This window comes from Schistocerca cancellata, chromosome 1, assembly GCF_023864275.1.
Source record: "Schistocerca cancellata isolate TAMUIC-IGC-003103 chromosome 1, iqSchCanc2.1, whole genome shotgun sequence".
NCBI lineage: Eukaryota > Metazoa > Arthropoda > Insecta > Orthoptera > Acrididae > Schistocerca > Schistocerca cancellata.
This window is the reverse complement of record NC_064626.1, coordinates 1,159,469,147-1,159,488,568: the sequence shown is the minus strand read 5'-3', so window position 1 is coordinate 1,159,488,568 and position 19,422 is coordinate 1,159,469,147.

Below are 19,422 nucleotides of genomic sequence, written 5' to 3'. Positions count from 1 at the left end.
TTGCAGGGAATGTAAGAAGGGATAGTTTTATCCTCCCAGAGGAAATACACTGTCTGATTGGATAACAATTTTATTTAATTTTCACAACAGAGCAAAACAGTTTATCGACGTACGACGCAGTCCGGTAGGGGCACTACTGTGCTATGAGAGACTTTCACCTGAACTTTCATGGGAACTACGGTGGTAATCGAAGGCACCGCGACAGCTGTGGACCACGTGAACTCAACTGGGCGCCACCTGAGGCCCTGCGTGCCTGATGACTTTTCCAACGGTGGTGGCACCTTCCAGCAGGATAACCGTCTGCGTCACTAGGTCAGATTGCTGCTGCTGTGGTTTGAGAAGCATGATACTGGACTCGAGTTGATATCTTGTACACGAAATTCGCCTCATATGAAACCGATGGAATACACTATGTTTTCAAAGGTTCCCGGACACCTGGCTGAAAATGACTTACAAGTTCGTGGCGCCACCCATCGGTAATGCTGGGATTCAATATGGTGTTGGCCCACCCTTAGCCCTGATGACAGCTTCCACTCTCGCAGGCATACGTTCGGTCAGGTGCTGGAAGGTTTCTTGGGAAATGGCAGCCCATTCCTCATGGAGTGCTGCACTTAAGAGAGGTATCAATTGTAACCTCCCCCTCACTTATCGACCTTAATGACAGTGAAAAATTAAACCGCGTGTACCTAATGGAAATTTGGGAAAAGCAATCGTCACCGAAGTTAATCTGTCGGTAAAGAGGGAGGAAAGGGTTACATCTAAATGAAAGGAAAAATGCTATAGAAACAGGTGGAAATTAATTTTGAAAAGGGGTAAAGTTAATAAAGAAAGTAAATGTGCGGCCGTTACGTTAACAATTAACTAGCGTTAATTAGATATTTGAGATTTGGGGGAAATTACGGTCGCCAGTCCTAAGGACAATTACTATAGTAACTGAAAAAGAAAGGTTATTACACATATAATTAGCACTAGAAGCGTGACAACTGAAGGTTGACACGTGTAGTGTGAAAACTGAAATTAATAGTGAGCTTTCTTTCTGAAGCACATCGAAATTCAGTAAAATACGGTTAGTCTTGGACTACCTCAACAATCATTTCAAAAGCTACTTGAATCTACGCAATTTAGAAATAAGAGATTTAACTTTGAACTTGAATTAAATGATTCTGAACAATTAATAATAGTAAAATTTAGTACGTACCAAGCTGAGCTGCAGTCACAGGTAAGCTAAAATACGGTAACAAAACTCGCACTCTTAATTCGTGCTTGTGTAATCTAAATATTGTAGCCAGCTATGAATGCCTTAACTGGACTTTGAAATTAAAGCAGTGAAAACGAATTAGCTATATTACTTTAATGCTGGCGTTTGAATTTCAACGATACTCGGGTTCATTTCGGAAAAGGTAGGGACCGTGCTTGGCAATGCAATTGGGACAATGAGCAACAAAGGTTCATGCTAAGTTGCTGTAATTTTGTGATTTGAACAGTTTTAAAAGCTGAGGTCTGCCATACAGTTCTAAAACTTTACGTGCTTGCAGTCTTCCTTGTTGGTTGATTGAAGGTTTGAAGCCGTCGATCGAGGAGGTGGCGACAGTCACTCATTGTCGGCCGTCGCTGTTGCAGAAGCTGGATGTTAGCGCGCCTTCTTCTCGACACGGTCACCAGACGAAACGGGCTCTTGATGTGCGCTAGCTGATGTTTCCCGTCCGCGACACCATGTCAGAAACTATCATCGCAAGTCGAGCGCAATTACATGCTGCCCAACCCCGACAGCGCGGCAACTCGCGGGAGCTTCACACAACACACCTGCTCCACTCGCTACTCCAGCAAGACTCCCTCTCTGCTCAGCCCGCGCTCCACGCAACAGAGTTAACACTACCAAAGATCCTACACACTTTGATTCTTCACACGACCTATCGATGTAATCGTTCGATAGCAGTTTTCCCTAGGCGAGACCCAGCGTAAAAATACAAATAATATTTACGAAACAAACCAATTATACATCGACATAGATGCATAAATATATATATATATATATATATATATATATATATATACAAATAGTAAAACAATTACAATATGTAAAGACACAGAAATGTCATATATTCAGGTAACAAAAATAAGGAAAACAAATTTATAGTACAATAGATGGAAATAGGAGGATATGCATTTCCGGCGTTACACAATGTTGGTCGGCGAGGCCTGGCACGAAGTCGGCGTTCCAAAACATCCCAAAGGTGTTCTATAGGATTCAGGTCAGGACTCTGCGCAGGCCAGTCCATTACAAGGATGTTACTGTCGTGTAACCACTCCGCCGCAGGTCGTGCGTTATCAACAGGGGCTCGATCGTGTTGAAAGATGCAATCGCCATCCCGGAATTTCTCTTCAACAGTGGCAAGCAATAAGGTGCTTAAAACATCAATGTAGGCCTGTGCTGTGATAGTGACACGCAAAACAACAAGGGGTGCAAGCCCCCTCTATGAAAAACACGGGCCGGCCTTAGCGGCCGAGCGGTTCTAGGCGCTTCAGTCTGGAACCGTGCGACCGGTACGGTCGCAGGTTCGAGTCCTGCCTCGGGCATGGATTTGTGTGATGTCCTTAGGTTGGTTAGGTTTAAGTAGTTCTAAGTTCTAGGGACTGATGACCACCGATGTTAAGTCCCATAGTGCTCAGAGCCATTTGAACCATTTTGAAAAACACGACCACACCATAACACCACGGCACTGTTGGCACTACACACGCTGGCAGATGACGTTCACCGGGAATTCTCCATACCCACACCGTGCCATCGGATCGTCACATTGTGTACCGTGATTCGTCACTTCGCACAGCGTTTTTCCACTGTTCAATCGTCCAATGTTTACGCTCCTTACACCACGCGAGACGTCGTTTGGCATTTACCGGCACCTCCCGCCTAACTGTAATAGTATCTACAGTGGATCCTGATGCAGTTTGGAATTCCTGTGTGATGGTCTGGATAGATGTCTGCCTATTACACATTACGACCCTCTTCAACTGTCACCGGTCTCTGTCAGTCAACAGACGAGGTCGGCCTGTACGCTTTTGTGCTGTACGTCTCCCTCCACGTTTCCACTTCACTATCACATCGGAAACAGTGGACCTAGGGGTGTTTAGGAGTGTGGAAATCTCACGTAGAGACGTATGACACAAGTGACAATCAGCTGACTACGTTCGAAGTCCGAGGATTCTGCGGAGCGCCCCATACTGCTCTCTCACGATGTCTAATGACTACTGAGGTCACTGATATGGAGTACCTGGCAGTAGATGGCAACACAATGTACCTAATATGAAAAGCGTATGTTTTTGGGGGTGTCCGGATACTTTCGATCACGCTTACGCGCGACCGCGTCCGTCTTCTGCCGGTGTGACGTCGGGCGTCCGAGCCGAGGTTAGGGCCCGTGAAATGTCTGCTGGTGTCGAGGAAGTGACAGCACGGGGGGAGGGCGTGGCCCACGCCGAGGTGTGCGGGCGGCAATCGATAAGCCGGAGGGTGACGCCTGCCGCCGCCGACGGGAGGGACCCAGCGCTCTGGGGACCGGCCGGAGACACAGGCGGGATATCGCACCGCGTCTGTCTGTCAGCGATCCCACCAGCTGCAGCGATCACCGTCCCCGCTGTTTATGGCGCTCGGTGACTGACACGGACCCCCCCACAGTTTATAACACTAGCCTGCCGTGAAACAAGATAATGTTATCCCCTGTGAGGATTAAAAATTTTGACCGCGCGTGTGTCTAACGGACAAAGGTATCGGACTAGAATTTTGAATATAGTGAAATTAACAGAAAAACTAAACAGACTTTAACTTTGGGGGTTAATGAAAGTGGTAAAACTCATATGTGAATGAAAAAAATGAACGGTCACCAGTTCAATTGGGCACATTAATTAGGAAATATATGTTTCAGAAATCTGGATAATGGTTATTAAAGTTACTTTCATTAATATTTCCCTTTTGAATAGCGCACAGGATACAAAGTGACATAGGGTACTGTGAGCTATGTGTAGCAGCAGTTATGAAAACTCACACCCCAGTAATTATAGAAAGCAAATTTGCACTAAACCCATACTAATAACAGCTACACTCAAGATCTTTACTTAAACCAATACTGAAATGTTACTGCATGAAGCGCCGAACTAAATTTGGACATGAGCTATCGTAACTGACATTTAAAACCACAAATAAAGATAATTAATAGCCGAGCGGTCTGAGGCGCTGCAGTCATGGACTGTGCGGCTGGTCCCGGCGGAGGTTCGAATCCTACCTCGGGCATGGGTTTGTGTGTTTGTCCTTAGGATAATTTAGGTTAAATAATGTGTAAGCATAGGGACTGATAACCTTAGCAGTAAAGTCCCATAAGATTTCACACACATTTGAACTTTTTTTTTTTTACACTGTTTATACTCCTCTGGTTCCCACAGAAAAATTTAAGTTGTCGTTTTTCCCGCGTGCCCTTCGAGAGTGGAACGGTAGCGAGACAGCTTGAATGTGGCTCATTGAACTCTCTGGCAGATACTTTATTGTGAATAGCAGCGTAATCACGTAGATGTAGATGTAGATATATATACATATACACTCCTGGAAATTGAAATAAGAACACCGTGAATTCATTGTCCCAGGAAGGGGAAACTTTATTGACACCTTCCTGGGGTCAGATACATCACATGATCACACTGACAGAACCACAGGCACATAGACACAGGCAACAGAGCATGCACAATGTCGGCACTAGTACAGTGTATATCCACCTTTCGCAGCAATGCAGGCTGCTATTCTCCCATGGAGACGATCGTAGAGATGCTGGATGTAGTCCTGTGGAACGGCTTGCCATGCCATTTCCACCTGGCGCCTCAGTTGGACCAGCATTCGTGCTGGACGTGCAGACCGCGTGAGACGACGCTTCATCCAGTCCCAAACATGCTCAATGGGGGACAGATCCGGAGATCTTGCTGGCCAGGGTAGTTGACTTACACCTTGTAGAGCACGTTGGGTGGCACGGGATACATGCGGACGTGCATTGTCCTGTTGGAACAGCAAGTTCCCTTGCCGGTCTAGGAATGGTAGAACGATGGGTTCGATGACGGTTTGGATGTACCGTGCACTATTCAGTGTCCCCTCGACGATCACCAGTGGTGTACGGCCAGTGTAGGAGATCGCTCCCCACACCATGATGCCGGGTGTTGGCCCTGTGTGCCTCGGTCGTATGCAGTCCTGATTGTGGCGCTCACCTGCACGGCGCCAAACACGCATACGACCATCATTGGCACCAAGGCAGAAGCGACTCTCATCGCTGAAGACGACACGTCTCCATTCGTCCCTCCATTCACGCCTGCCGCGACATCACTGGAGGCGGGCTGCACGATGTTGGGGCGTGAGCGGAAGACGGCCTAACGGTGTGCGGGACCGTAGCCCAGCTTCATGGAGACGGTTGCGAATGGTCCTCGCCGATACCCCAGGAGCAACAGTGTCCCTAATTTGCTGGGAAGTGGCGGTGCGGTCCCCTACGGCACTGCGTAGGATCCTACGGTCTTGGCGTGCATCCGTGCGTCGCTGCGGTCCGGTCCCAGGTCGACGGGCACGTGCACCTTCCGCCGACCACTGGCGACAACATCGATGTACTGTGGAGACCTCACGCCCCACGTGTTGAGCAATTCGGCGGTACGTCCACCCGGCCTCCCGCATGCCCACTATACGCCCTCGCTCAAAGTCCGTCAACTGCACATACGGTTCACGTCCACGCTGTCGCGGCATGCTACCAGTGTTAAAGACTGCGATGGAGCTCCGTATGCCACGGCAAACTGGCTGACACTGACGGCGGCGGTGGACAAATGCTGCGCAGCTAGCGCCATTCGACGGCCAACACCGCGGTTCCTGGTGTGTCCGCTGTGCCGTGCGTGTGATCATTGCTTGTACAGCCCTCTCGCAGTGTCCGGAGCAAGTATGGTGGGTCTGACACACCGGTGTCAATGTGTTCTTTTTTCTATTTCCGGGAGTGTATATCAAATTTCCTTAGCAGCAGTAACAGTTCAGTTAACTTTCTAATATGTGAAGAATATGATGGGGACCCATAAACTAGTATAATGTCACTAGCCAAGCTCTATGATTATTTCATTAAAAAACACTAATTCAAACAAAGCTACTCCTTTACTTTACTTGAAATAGTTTATATTCTACTTTGCAATGCAAAATATTCAACACTGAGCTTAATTAACTTTAAAAAATAGGAATCATTCGTGATAGTAATCAAGACACCACTAATTTTAAAACAAGCTTAACTTATTTGTCTCCTTTTTACTACCTGTGAAGCAGGTATTTTAGACAATAACATTTACACAATTTGCCACTGTGTTCTTGCAAAACTATACTTTGCAATAAAGTGAAAGTATTTTAGCAAAATCCTATCCGACTTCACTTTTGTGGTATTAGCTTTGACTTTTGCTACTTCTTTCACATTGGACAAACAAAAAGAAAGCACTTTAGAACACCTGAAAGCAATAATAGTTCATTTAATACAGCATACTCGGTTTTAGTAACACTTAGGAGAGGACCCTTCATAGTTTCGTGATCAGGATAGAAGATACGATTCCGAACACAGATTTATAGCATTTGGATTATTATTAAAATCACTCAGACAAATTAACTGGTCCATGCCACATACATATCTGGATGTATGAAGTTAGCGAAGCAGTGGCAAAGTTTTGGTGGCAAGCGACATGGTGGCTAAGTGTACTCACGGCTCTTGATGTTCGAATGCTCTATAAAATCTCTTCTTGTCGTCGGATTTTCAACATATTAGAGCCATTCTTTTTTTCCGAGAATACCCAATAATAGCCAAATCCACATCCGAGGCAAAATTCCTTGCAAAGCAGCTTCCAATTTCCTCTCTAGGCACAGTCGAAGTGTACTGTGCAACGGCTGGCCATTTACTGCGTACCGTTCCCAGCAAGGAGCCGCCCAGTTCGACCGCTAAAACCACTTTTTACATTGCGCCATGCCTCTTTTGTTGCGGAGGGATTTCTCTACATCTTTTACAGTTTACAATACAAGTGTCCTAAGCATGAACCAGCTTCCAATTAACATTGTCTGTCTTGTAAAAATACACATATTATAAAAATTCAATATTTTAACAAATCATTTTACTTTTATTCATATATATATTACAAAACTTCAAATTTCCTGTCATAAATCAATGGCCTTAACTAACACAGAATACACACTCCATAATTGCAGCTACACAGTTGCATCATATAAAACTACTTCTAAGCGAAGTAAGTGTAACAAGTTCTCCGCGATCTCGCGGCTCTTGTATCTTGAACCTTCACATTACACGCTTCTTTCTTTTCAGACCCGCAGTCATCGGACTGGCTTGATGCTACGAATTCACCTGCTGCGCCAATCTCCTCACCTCACACTAACACATGCACCCAGCGATCTCTGTTGTTAAAAAACTTAAATTTTGTGGAATTGATGGACACAACTGGTTTGAATAACAATTAACAAGCAGCATGCGAAAAGTTGTGGTGAGTGGTTCAGTCAATGATGGAAACGTAGAAAATTTTACTGATTGGGGAGAAACCACGAAGGAAGTCACGGTTTTGTGCGTCCACTACTATTCCTTATCCAGGGTGACACAGCTCTCCTTACCTATGGCTTTTATGCAACCACTAACGCTTTCAAAAACTACACAGACGATTTTCATATTCTCTTCCTCGTTATGTGAAAACTGCTCTGAAACGCTAGAGAAACTAGTATAGGCATGCGTATTAAAATACAGAGATAAATAAACAGGCAGAATACGACGCTATGGCCGGCAGCGTCTATATAAGAAAACAAGTGTCTGGCGCAGTTAGATCGGTTACTGCTGCTGCAAGATTTCAGTGAGTTTGAACGTCATGTTGTAGTCGGCGCACGAGCGATGTGGCACAGCATCTCCGAGGCATCGATGAATTGGAAATTTTCCCGTACGACCATTTCACGAGTGTGCCGTGAATATCAGGGATCCGGTAAAACATCACTTCTCCGACATCGCTGGCGTCGGAAAAAGATCTTGCAAGAACGGGACCAATGACGACTGAAGAGAATCATTCATCGTGAGACAAGTGCAACCCTTCCGCAAATAGTTGCAGATTACAATGCTGGGTCATCAACAAGTGTCAGTGTGCGAAACATCAGCGATGTGGGCTTTCGGAGCCGAAGGCCCACTCGTGTATGCTTGATGATTGGACGACACAAAACTTTACGCCTCGCCTGGGTACGTCACCACCAACATTGGACTGTTAATGAATGGAAACATGTTTCCCGATCGGAAGAGTCTCGTTTCAAATTGTATCGAGCGGATGGACGTGTACGGGTATGGAGAAAACCTCATGAATCCATGGACCCTGCATGTCAGCAGGGGACCATTCAAGCTGGTGGAGGCTCTGTAAGGGTGTGTGGCGTGTGAAGTTGGAGTGATATGAGACCCCTGATACGTCTAGATACGACTCTGACACCTGTTACGTAAGTAAGTATTCTGCCTGATCATCTGAATCCTTTCATGCCCATTATGATTTCCAACGGACTTGGGCAATTTCAGCAGGACAATACGACGTGCAGAATTGGTACAGCGTGGCTCCAGGAACACATTTCCGATAACCACCAGACTCCACAGACATGAACATTATTGATCATATCTCGGATGTCTTGAAACGTGCTGTCCAGGAGAGATCTCCACCCCCTCGTACTTTTACGGATTTATGGACAGTCCTGCAGCCTTCATTGTGTCAGTTTCCTCCAGCACTACGTCAGACGTTAGTCGAGTCCATGTCATGCCATGTCATGATGCGGCACTTCCGCGTGTTCGCGGGGGTTCTACACGTTATTAGGGAAGTGTATCAGTTTCTTTGGCTCTTCAGTGTATTAGCCCTACATACAATATGAACAGTTAAATTTTTTACGGGGATGTGTTTTCGCTAGAGGCCATAGTTTTAGAATTATTCAAGAAAAACGAGCACAAGTAACCTTCAAACGTGTTTTTCTTGAATAACTCGAAAACTTTGGCCTCCAGTGTAAATGTGTCGCAGTACAAAATTTAAGTGGATTAAATTTTCTACAAAAGGGAACTGCTCATTTTTTCTGTAAGACTAACAGTTTGCACGTAGCAAGTGAGAGAACTTGAAAATGTTGCATGTGGTTTTTGAAGACATTGCGTCTTGCATAAAACACATACGTTTCAGCCGACTCACTGTGTATAGTCTATACGAATACCCTTCGACACAACATTCGAAGAAGAGGATTGGTACTTTTTACAGACACCAGTAGCGTTATAATAAATCCAGTTATGGAGAAGCAACAGAAGAGATCGTTAATGATGTTTTACAAAAGTTGTTATGTGGTTCTCTCAACATGAACTAGTCCTAAATTTTGATAAAACACTACATTCCGTTCCGCACAACAAATAGTGATGCCAACAACTGATTTAGTCCATGAACAGGAGCCAGTAATAGGGTAGAACGCTCCAAAATTTGGGGTGTACATACGAATGCACACATTTAGCTATAAGAAGCATATTACAGTGCTTCTCAAACAATTAAGTGCAGCTACATGTGTTCTTCGTATAATACATAGGCTTGGAAATAAATGAATCAACCTCCTGATATATTTCCATATTTCCACTCAGTAATGCTTCGTGGAATGTTCTTCTAGAATGACTCATCACTTATAATGAAAGTATTGTTTGCACATAAGCGAGCAGAAAGAATATGTGGTGCTCGCTGCCGTCGTGATGTAGGTACCTCTTCAAGGAGTTAGGCATTTGAGCTGCAGAGTCACAATAGATATATTCGCTAATGAAGTTCGTCATAAATTATCCGTCACAATTTGAGAATAACAGTGATGTCCATATCTACTACACTAGGGGGAAAAATGACCTTCATTACCCATTGTTAAAGCTGTCAGTGGCTCAAAAAGGTGTTCAATATGCAGCAACAACAATTTTTGACCCTTTGCCCAATATAAAGTGTCTGACAGGTAGCAAAGCAAGTTTTGATTGTAATTTAAAATCTTTTCTCCTAAACAATTGCATCTATTCTAGGGACGAATTTCTATTTAAGAACCTATGGAACATATAACTAACTTACTATTCCAATCTCTGTTGTCCCCTACCGTTTTCACACTCTACAGCAACCTCTAGTACCACAAAAGTTATCCCCTTATGTCTTAACACATGTTCAGTTGTAGACTGCCGTGGGTTTTAGCTGAAATTGTGGTACGAAACGGTAGCTAATGAACTGTCTGCCGCTGATTCCCTATTAGTTGGAAAATTAACTTCACCTGCCAATCTTCTGTTCCCTCGACTGTGTTGATTCGTTTCGTCACAGGTTCGTTTAGTAACCGCGAAAGCGTCACGGAGATGCTCGGTCAACTGCAATGGCAGACGTTGCAAGAGAGGCGAATGCATCACCGGTGTGGTATACTGTTAAAAGTTCCGAGAGGGTACATTCCTAGAAGAGCCAACCAATATATTACCTCCTCCTACGTTATACCTCGCGAAATGAGCATGAAGATAAAATTAGAGAGATTCCAGCCCACATGGAGGCTCAACATCAATTGTTCTCCCCGCGAACTACACGCGACTGTAACAGCAAAAGGGGTAAGAGACGCTGAAACACAAATTACCCTCCGCCACACTCCTTCAGGTGGCTTGCGGAGTATGGATGTAAAAGTAGACATCGAACTTCTTCACGTCTAGCAGGGGTTTCTATAGCTAAATAAAGATTCTTGTTGTTGTTGTGGTCTTCAGTCCTGAGACTGGTTTGATGCAGCTCTCCATGCTACCCTATCCTGTGCAAGTTTCTTCATCTCCCAGTACCTACTGCAACCTATATACTCCTGAATCTGCTTAGTGTATTCATCTCTTGGTCTCCCTCTACGATTTTTACCCTCCACACTGCCCTCCAATGCTAAATTTGTGATCCCTTGATGCCTCAGAACATGTCCTACCAACCGGCCTCTTCTTCTCGTCAAGTTCTGCCACAGATTCCTCTTCTCCACAATTCTATTCAATACTTCCTCATTAGTTATGTGGTCTACCCATCTAATCTTCAGCATTCTTCTGTAGCACCACATTTCGAAAGCTTCTATTCTCTTCTTGTCCAAACTATTTACCGTCCATGTTTCACTTCCATACATGGCTACACTCCATACAAATACTTTCAGAAATGACTTCCTGACACTTAAATCTATACTAAATGTTAACAAATTTTTCTTCTTCAGAAACGCTTTCCTTGCCATTGCCAGTCTACATTTTATACACTCCTGGAAAGTGAAATAAGAACACCGTGAATTCATTGTCCCAGGAAGGGGAAACTTTATTGACACATTCCTGGGGTCAGATACATCACATGATCACACTGACAGAACCACAGGCACATAGACACAGGCAACAGAGCATGCACAATGTCGGCACTAGTACAGTGTATATCCACCTTTCGCAGCAATGCAGGCTGCTATTCTCCCATGGGGACGATCGTAGAGATGCTGGATGTAGTCCTGTGGAACGGCTTGCCATGCCATTTCCACCTGGCGCCTCAGTTGGACCAGCGTTCGTGCTGGACGTGCAGACCGCGTGAGACGACGCTTCATCCAGTCCCAAGCATGCTCAATGGGGGACAGATCTGGAGATCTTGCTGGCCAGGGTAGTTGACTTACACCTTCTAGAGCACGTTGGGTGGCACGGGATACATGCGGACGTGCATTGTCCTGTTGGAACAGCAAGTTCCCTTGCCGGTCTAGGAATGGTAGAACGATGGGTTCGATGACGGTTTGGATGTACCGTGCACTATTCAGTGTCCCCTCGACGATCACCAGTGGTGTACGGCCAATGTAGGAGATCGCTCCCCACACCATGATGCCGGGTGTTGGCCCTGTGTGCCTCGGTCGTATGCAGTCCTGATTGTGGCGCTCACCTGCACGGCGCCAAACACGCATACGACCATCATTGGCACCAGGCAGAAGCGACTCTCATCGCTGAAGACGACACGTCTCCATACGTCCCTCCATTCACGCCTGTCGCGACACCACTGGAGGCGGGCTGCACGATGTTGGGACGTGAGCGGAAGACGGCCTAACGGTGTGCGGGACCGTAGCCCAGCTTCATGGAGACGGTTGCGAATGGTCCTCGCCGATACCCCAGGAGCAACAGCGTCCCTAATTTGCTGGGAAGTGGCGGTGCGGTCCCCTACGGCACTGCGTAGGATCCTACGGTCTTGGCGTGCATCCGTGCGTCGCTGCGGTCCGGTCCCAGGTCGACGGGCACGTGCACCTTCCGCCGACCACTGGCGACAACATCGATGTACTGTGGAGACCTCACGCCCCACGTGTTGAGCAATTCGGCGGTACGTCCACCCGGCCTCCCGCATGCCCACTATACGCCCTCGCTCAAAGTCCGTCCACTGCACATACGGTTCACGTCCACGCTGTCGCGGCATGCTACCAGTGTTAAAGACTGCGATGGAGCTCCGTATGCCACGGCAAACTGGCTGACACTGACGGCGGCGGTGCACAAATGCTGCGCAGCTAGCGCCATTCGACGGCCAACACCGCGGTTCCTGGTGTGTCCGCTGTGCCGTGCGTGTGATCATTGCTTGTACAGCCCTCTCGCAGTGTCCGGAGCAAGTATGGTGGGTCTGACACACCGGTGTCAATGTGTTCTTTTTTCCATTTCCAGGAGTGTATCTTCTCTACTTCGACCATCATCAGTTATTTTGCTCCCCAAATAACAAAACTCCTTTACTACTTTAAGTGTCTCATTTCCTAATCTAATTCCCTCAGCATCACCCGACTTAATTCGACTACATTCCATTATCCTCGTTTTGCTTTTGTTCATGTTCATCTTATATCCTCCTTTCAAGACACTGTCCATTCCGTTGAACTGCTCTTCCAAGTCCTTTGCTGTCTCTAACAGAATTACAATGTCATCGGCGAACCTCAAAGTTTTTATTTCTTCTCCATGGATTTTAATACCTACTCCGAATTTTTCTTTTGTTTCCTTTACTGCTTGCCCAATACACAGAATAACATTGGGGAGAGGCAACAACCCTGTGTCACTCCCTTCACAACCACTGCTTCCCTTTCATGCCCCTCGACTCTTATAACTGCCATCTGGTTTCTGTACAAATTGTAAATAGCCTTTCGCTCCCTGTATTTTACCCCTGCCACCTTTAGAATTTGAAAGAGAGTATTCCAATCAACATTCTCAAAAGATTTTTCTAAGTCTACAAATGCTAGAAACGTAGATTTGCCTTTCCTTAATCTTTCTTCTAAGATAAGTCGTAAGGTCATTATTGCCTCACGTGTTCCAATATTTCTACGGAATCCAAACTGATCATCCCCGATGTCGGCTTCTACCAGTTTTTCAATTCGTCTGTAAAGAATTCGTGTTAGTATTTTGCAGCTGTAACTTATTAAACTGGTAGTTCGGTAATTTTCACATCTGTCAACAAATGCTTTCTTTGGGATTGGAATTATTATATTCTTCTTGAAGTCTGAGGGTACTTCGCCTGTCTCATACATCTTGCTCACCAGATGGTAGAGTTTTGTCAGGACTGGCTCTCCCGAGGCCGTCAGTAGTTGTAATGGAATGTTGTCTACACCCGGTGCCTTGTTTCGACTCAGGTCTTTCAGTGCTCTGTCTTCTTACTGATACAAAATCAACGGCCTTGTCTCAGTGGTAACCCTGATACCTTTGAGGTAATCGAAGTTAAGCGCTGTCGGGTTTGACTAGCACTTGGATGGGTCACCGTCTGGGTCTGTTGGCAAGAGGGATGCACTCAGCCATTGTGAGGCCAATTTAGGAGCTATTTGACTGACAGTTAGCAACACCGGTCACGAAAACTGACAACGGCCGGGAGAGCGGCGTGCTGACCATTTGCCCCTCCGTATCCGCATCCGGTGAGGCCTACGGGTTGGGGATGACACGGCGGTCGGCCGGTACCGCTGCGTCTTCAAGGCATGTTCGGATGTTGTTTGTTTTTTATTGATACAGGGAAACAACAAGCGAATGCAACAGACCAGCAAACAGACAGGTCTGTCAAACAACTCAGATATATTCGCCAAAAAACACGTGAAATATGAGGTAGCCTGTTACATTCTAAGAGAGATCGATCAACTCACAATTAGAAGAAACAGTCACGGCAACGTCTTGCTGCAGATCAAGACGAAATAACAAAACTGTATTGAATGTAAGAAAAAGATATGAACAACACTCGTCCAGTCCATTTGAGAGAGTATACTATCAGAAAATCGCGACAGAACTGTAGAACTTCTAACCAAAAAGGAAATAGTTAATAGCCACGAGATCTGCGTTTCAACAAAAGCCCAGACAGGGGCAACAAGAACTAACAACAGAAACATTTTTCCAGGCCTCTAGCTTGCACCATAAATGACCACAACTGGACCTGATCCTCTACAGGTAACTGCTATTCCGGAAGAGAGCCTATTGCCAGAAGAAAACCCTACTCTAAAAGAGAAAACACCTACACAGCCATATCTCATTCCTGAAGAGGACCCAACTGCAACAGAAAATCCTGCACCACAAACAAAGAGTAAATCTGAAGCTCTAGTTAAGCCTTGGTCCCATTTAGAATCCAAAAATGTTGAATCGTTGACGAATGAACCCGCTGCTCTAAGAGATTGGAACCTCAAGCTTTTGGGAGTTACACCTTCTGTACGTCGTCAGCGTTTGCCGTATCAGCCGAAGACATAACGCCACCACTTCGACTTGCAAAGACGAAAACAGAAACAAATGATAAAAGAAGGAGGAAAACTCTGTAGGATCGAACAACACTCAAGTGTTAGGAGGTGCTTCGGGAATTCAAATGCAAATCCCTCGAGGAAGGCGGCATTCTTTTCGAGGAACAATATTGAGGAAATTTAGAGAACCTACATTTGAAGCTGACTGCAGAACGACCTTATTCCTCCAACATAAATTTAGCGTAAGGCTTACGAAGATATACGAAAAATTAGGGCTCTTGAGGAGGCATATAGATAGTCGTTTTTCCCTCGCTGTATTTGTGAGTGGAACAGGAAAGGGAGCGACTAGTAGTGGTACAGGTACCCTCCGCCACGCACCGTACGGTGGCTTGTAGAGTAAGCATGTACACGTAAACGTATCCATGATAAGTGCGCATGTCGCTATTACTGTATGAACATTTTACCTCTTTACAGTGGTTGTGATTTGTATTCCGCCGGACGGCCGGGGTGGCCGAGCGGTTCTAGGCGCTACAGTCTGGAACCGCGCGACCGCTACGGTCGCAGGTTCGAATCCTGCCTCGGGCATGGATGTGTATGATGTCCTTGGGTTAGTAAGGTTTAAGTAGTTCTAAGTTCTAGGGCACTGATGACCTCAGAAGTTAAGTCCCATAGCGCTCAGAGCCATTTTTTTGTATTCCGCCGGTAGCGCGAGGGATACGGCGGTTGGATTGAAACGCGCTTCGAAATTAGCCACCATGATCGCGGTCTTCGACTGAGGCCACAGACATCAAGCATTCCGATGGTTTGGATACTCACCAGAACCACCCGCTAGGGAACGCAAAACTATGTTACCATTCAAGTACCTTATTTTCTCGAAATTTCAACGTGTAGCCATATTATTTGTACAGTACAATCACGTTTGCAGCACTCAAGTAACGTTTGAACATCAGTGTCAACTGTTAGAGCACAAAGATTTACTTTTCCATCGTGAGTGAAATGTAGAATCAAATGCGTCGATTATTAAGTCCAAGAACAGGCACGCTTTATATTTGTCGATTACAGCGCCATCTACTGCACGTATTTTTGGTGTAGTATCGGAATATGCAATAAAAAATGGCGGTTCCCATCTGAAAATACAAAGTTGACCCCGCCCATCCTGGAAGGGTGGTTAGGAGGTGGCCATTTGTATCACAGACATATACCCCCAATTTATTAATGTTAACTTTTTACTTAGGACATTTTTCCTACAATGCGCCGTTTTCGAGATATTTACTTGTCTAACATTAAAACAAATATCCCGTATATTCCCATAAAATTAGTTTGTGTACCAGCTGTTACTCCACAAGCGAGATAAGACTGGGTAATATTACTTTTTCTATAAAAGAACCTCTCGCTAAAAACTATTGAAGCTAGGACTTTTCAGCAATAATGTATTGTACCCTACTAAACAATGATTATTTTTACTAAATCTGAGACTCTGGGTTAAATAGTTTAGCTCTAAAGGTCCTTGGACCTTACCGCAGTTTCCCCTACAGGAAGACATAGAATGTGCGTGAATGACAGAAATGCACCCTCTCTCAGTTTCTTGTACATTTCCGGAATTCTTTTGCAGCAAGACGTTATGTAAGGCATAAGATCGGTTACTCTCACCTTTCTGGACCAAGCAAACTCAGTAACCCACATTTCGCCGAAAAGATAATACCTACTCAGAAAAAATCGCACCCGACTCTTGTCTGCAACGCGCGCTTCGATTTCAATCAGTGCCGAAAGCGAAACGCGCGCCTAAGAGAAACGTCACCGTGACGTCCAAATTGTAACGTAGGTCTTTGTATGCCTGAGTGTTTCAAACAAGTCACACTCACGCAACTTAAGTGCAATAGCGGCGTGTACAACTTATTTTTCGGAATAAAAGCATGGTTCAGTGAAACAACCGGTATATCTGCTGCTGGCACTATCTCATAATACAATTTTAACTAATAGATAACATATGTTTCACCTATCATTTTACCTTGTTACAATGGTCAGTGATTGCATGATAACAACAATATGGGTTTGTGGGTCCGCCATGATGCAAAACACTTTCGTTTTATTATTTTCTTTCTCCAACCAGTTTCAGCTATAATATCGCCATTACCGGTGATTTTTTTCTTTATTCTAAAACATGCAAGATTGCAACGGCAGCATACGTAGAAACCATGTTGTGACTTATAGTAAATACGGTTTTATGAAACCATTCACAGAATACAATACTTGGAATAAACAGCACATCTTTAATAATATTTTGTAATGTTTATAGCTATGCTAATTTTGTATATTTTAGATAAAGAAAGGAACCTACTGGTGATGGCGATATTGTCGCTGAAACTCCTTTGGGAAAGAAAATAAATATAGCAAAAGTGTTTTGTATCAACGCAGACTCACAACCCTATATTCATGTTTCCTCGTTTCAAACGACACATCACACGATTTTATTGTACGAGTAGTTATAGTTACAAAGCTATGACATTCAAAAACTTCGTTAAAAACAGGCGTCCAGCTGCCCCAGCCTCGGTGACTGAGGCCAATTCCGAAAGTGTTAATGGCGCCCGCAGCGCTGACGCCATTGCACTTTCAACTATGGCCTTTCCCTATGACGAGTTTAGCCCCTAACGCGACCAGTTTCTTAGCAGTGGACTATGAGTTTGCTGGTCTGCACCAGACAGTCTTGTACATGGTCCGGCCTACAAGTAATGAGACCAGCGCTGTAAATGTGTGCAACGTAAACTCCGTCGATGGCACTGGCGTGCCCAAAGATACCGACCGACCGCCGTGTCATCCTTTGCAATGGCTTCCTCTTGATGCGGTATCGAGAGGCTCCCAGTCGTTATTAGCTTTTGTGACCTGCACCCGCTGCTTCTCGGTCAAGTTGCTTCTAGATGGGCAGATGACGTCGTGTACTCCCCGTTCACGACCTCCTACCAAGGAAAACTCCCTGTCAGTACCGGGAATCGATCCTATGTCCTCCGATGACGGGGAAATATGTGTCGTTACGAAATATTAAATCGATTTAGACATGAGTGGAACAGTTGGAAAACTACATAGTGTGTCCTAGTTCCATTAGGACTGCTTGTATGACACTCTCCAAACTGCAATGCTATTCTGTGGCGAGTTGTAGCGCCACGATCCCGGAAGTTTCAAAAAACTGAGTAGGAAGTCAAAGCGTTAGCATTGCTGCAGCAGGCATACTGGTTGCGAATGTAACAGTACGTGTCTGGCACTCACTGGAAAATGGCAGTGAAGCAGTGAGGCAGCATGACGTTTTTTTGAGTCATGCAGCGTTTCTGGCGAAAATTTGTCGAGTTCGACCCAAATACCGAGACGTAAATTCCTGGTTGCTTCTCCACGACGTCATAGCAGCCCACAAAGCTTTGCACGAATTTTTGACCAACAAATGTATCACAGACCTGGATCATCCACCGTATTTGCCGGTTTTGACTGCAGCCGAATTCTAGTTGTTCCCAAAACTGAAACTGGCTGTGAAAGGACGGCATTATGACCAAATGAAGGAACTCCAAGGAGGTTGTACTACAGTACTAAATGCAACTCCAAAAAGAGAGAACAGTAGCTACTTGAAAAGACTTTTTTAAAAGTTTCTACGTGTGTTTAGATTCAGGGGGAGACTACTTTGGATAAATATAGTGATTTCGTAAACATACTACATGACTTTTATTTTCCGTAGCCGCAGCCCACACAGAACTGGAAGACACCGCGTACGTCAAAGGTATTGGCAGACCAATGAATTAAAAAGAAAACGGAAGGGAAGCACGGAAATGATTCACTTACCTACATCCAGTCTTTCACGAGAGAAACAAAGCCTCCTATCTACAGAATGCCATTTAAAAACTTCGGAAATCTACATCTTCATCTACAAATGTACTCAGCTAGCCACCATGCGGTGTGTGGCGGAGGGCACAATTGGCGCCAAAGTCATATCTCCCCCCCCCCCCCCCCTGTCCCACTCGCGGATCGCGCGGTGGAAAAACGAGCTCTTATTTCCCTTATCTTTGAATGGTGATCATTGCGCGATTTGAAAGTTGGTGGTAATAATATATGCTCTACATCCTCGGAGAAGATCGGATTTCGGAATTTAGTGAGCAGCCCCTTCCGTTTAGCTCGTCGTCTATCTCCAAGCGTATCCCACTTCAAACTTTCTATGAGATTTGTAACGCTCTCGCGATGGCTAAATGTACCAGTTACGAATCTTGCCGCTCTTCTTTGGACCCTCTCGATCTCTTGAGTCAGACTCAACTGGTAAGGGTCCTAAACAGACGAACAATAAAGTAAGACTGGACGAACTAAAGTATTGTAAGCAATTTCCTTCCTTGAAGGAGTACATCGCTTCAGAATTCTGCCAATAAACCGCAATCTAGAGTTCGCCTTGCCCGTTAGTTATGTAATCTGATCATACCATTTGAGATCATTTCGAATAGTCACACCCAGATACTTGACGGATGTCACCGCTTCCAAAGTTACTATTGTAAGTAGGCTGTTTATATTTTCTTATTGGCAAAGTTACGTAGCGCTCTATATGAAAATCACTGGCTGTGCTGTGTGCAGTCTGTGGCTAGTTTGCATTGTTGTCTGCCATTGTAGAGGGGCAGCTGGATGTAAACAGCACGTAGCGTTGCGCAGTTGGAGGT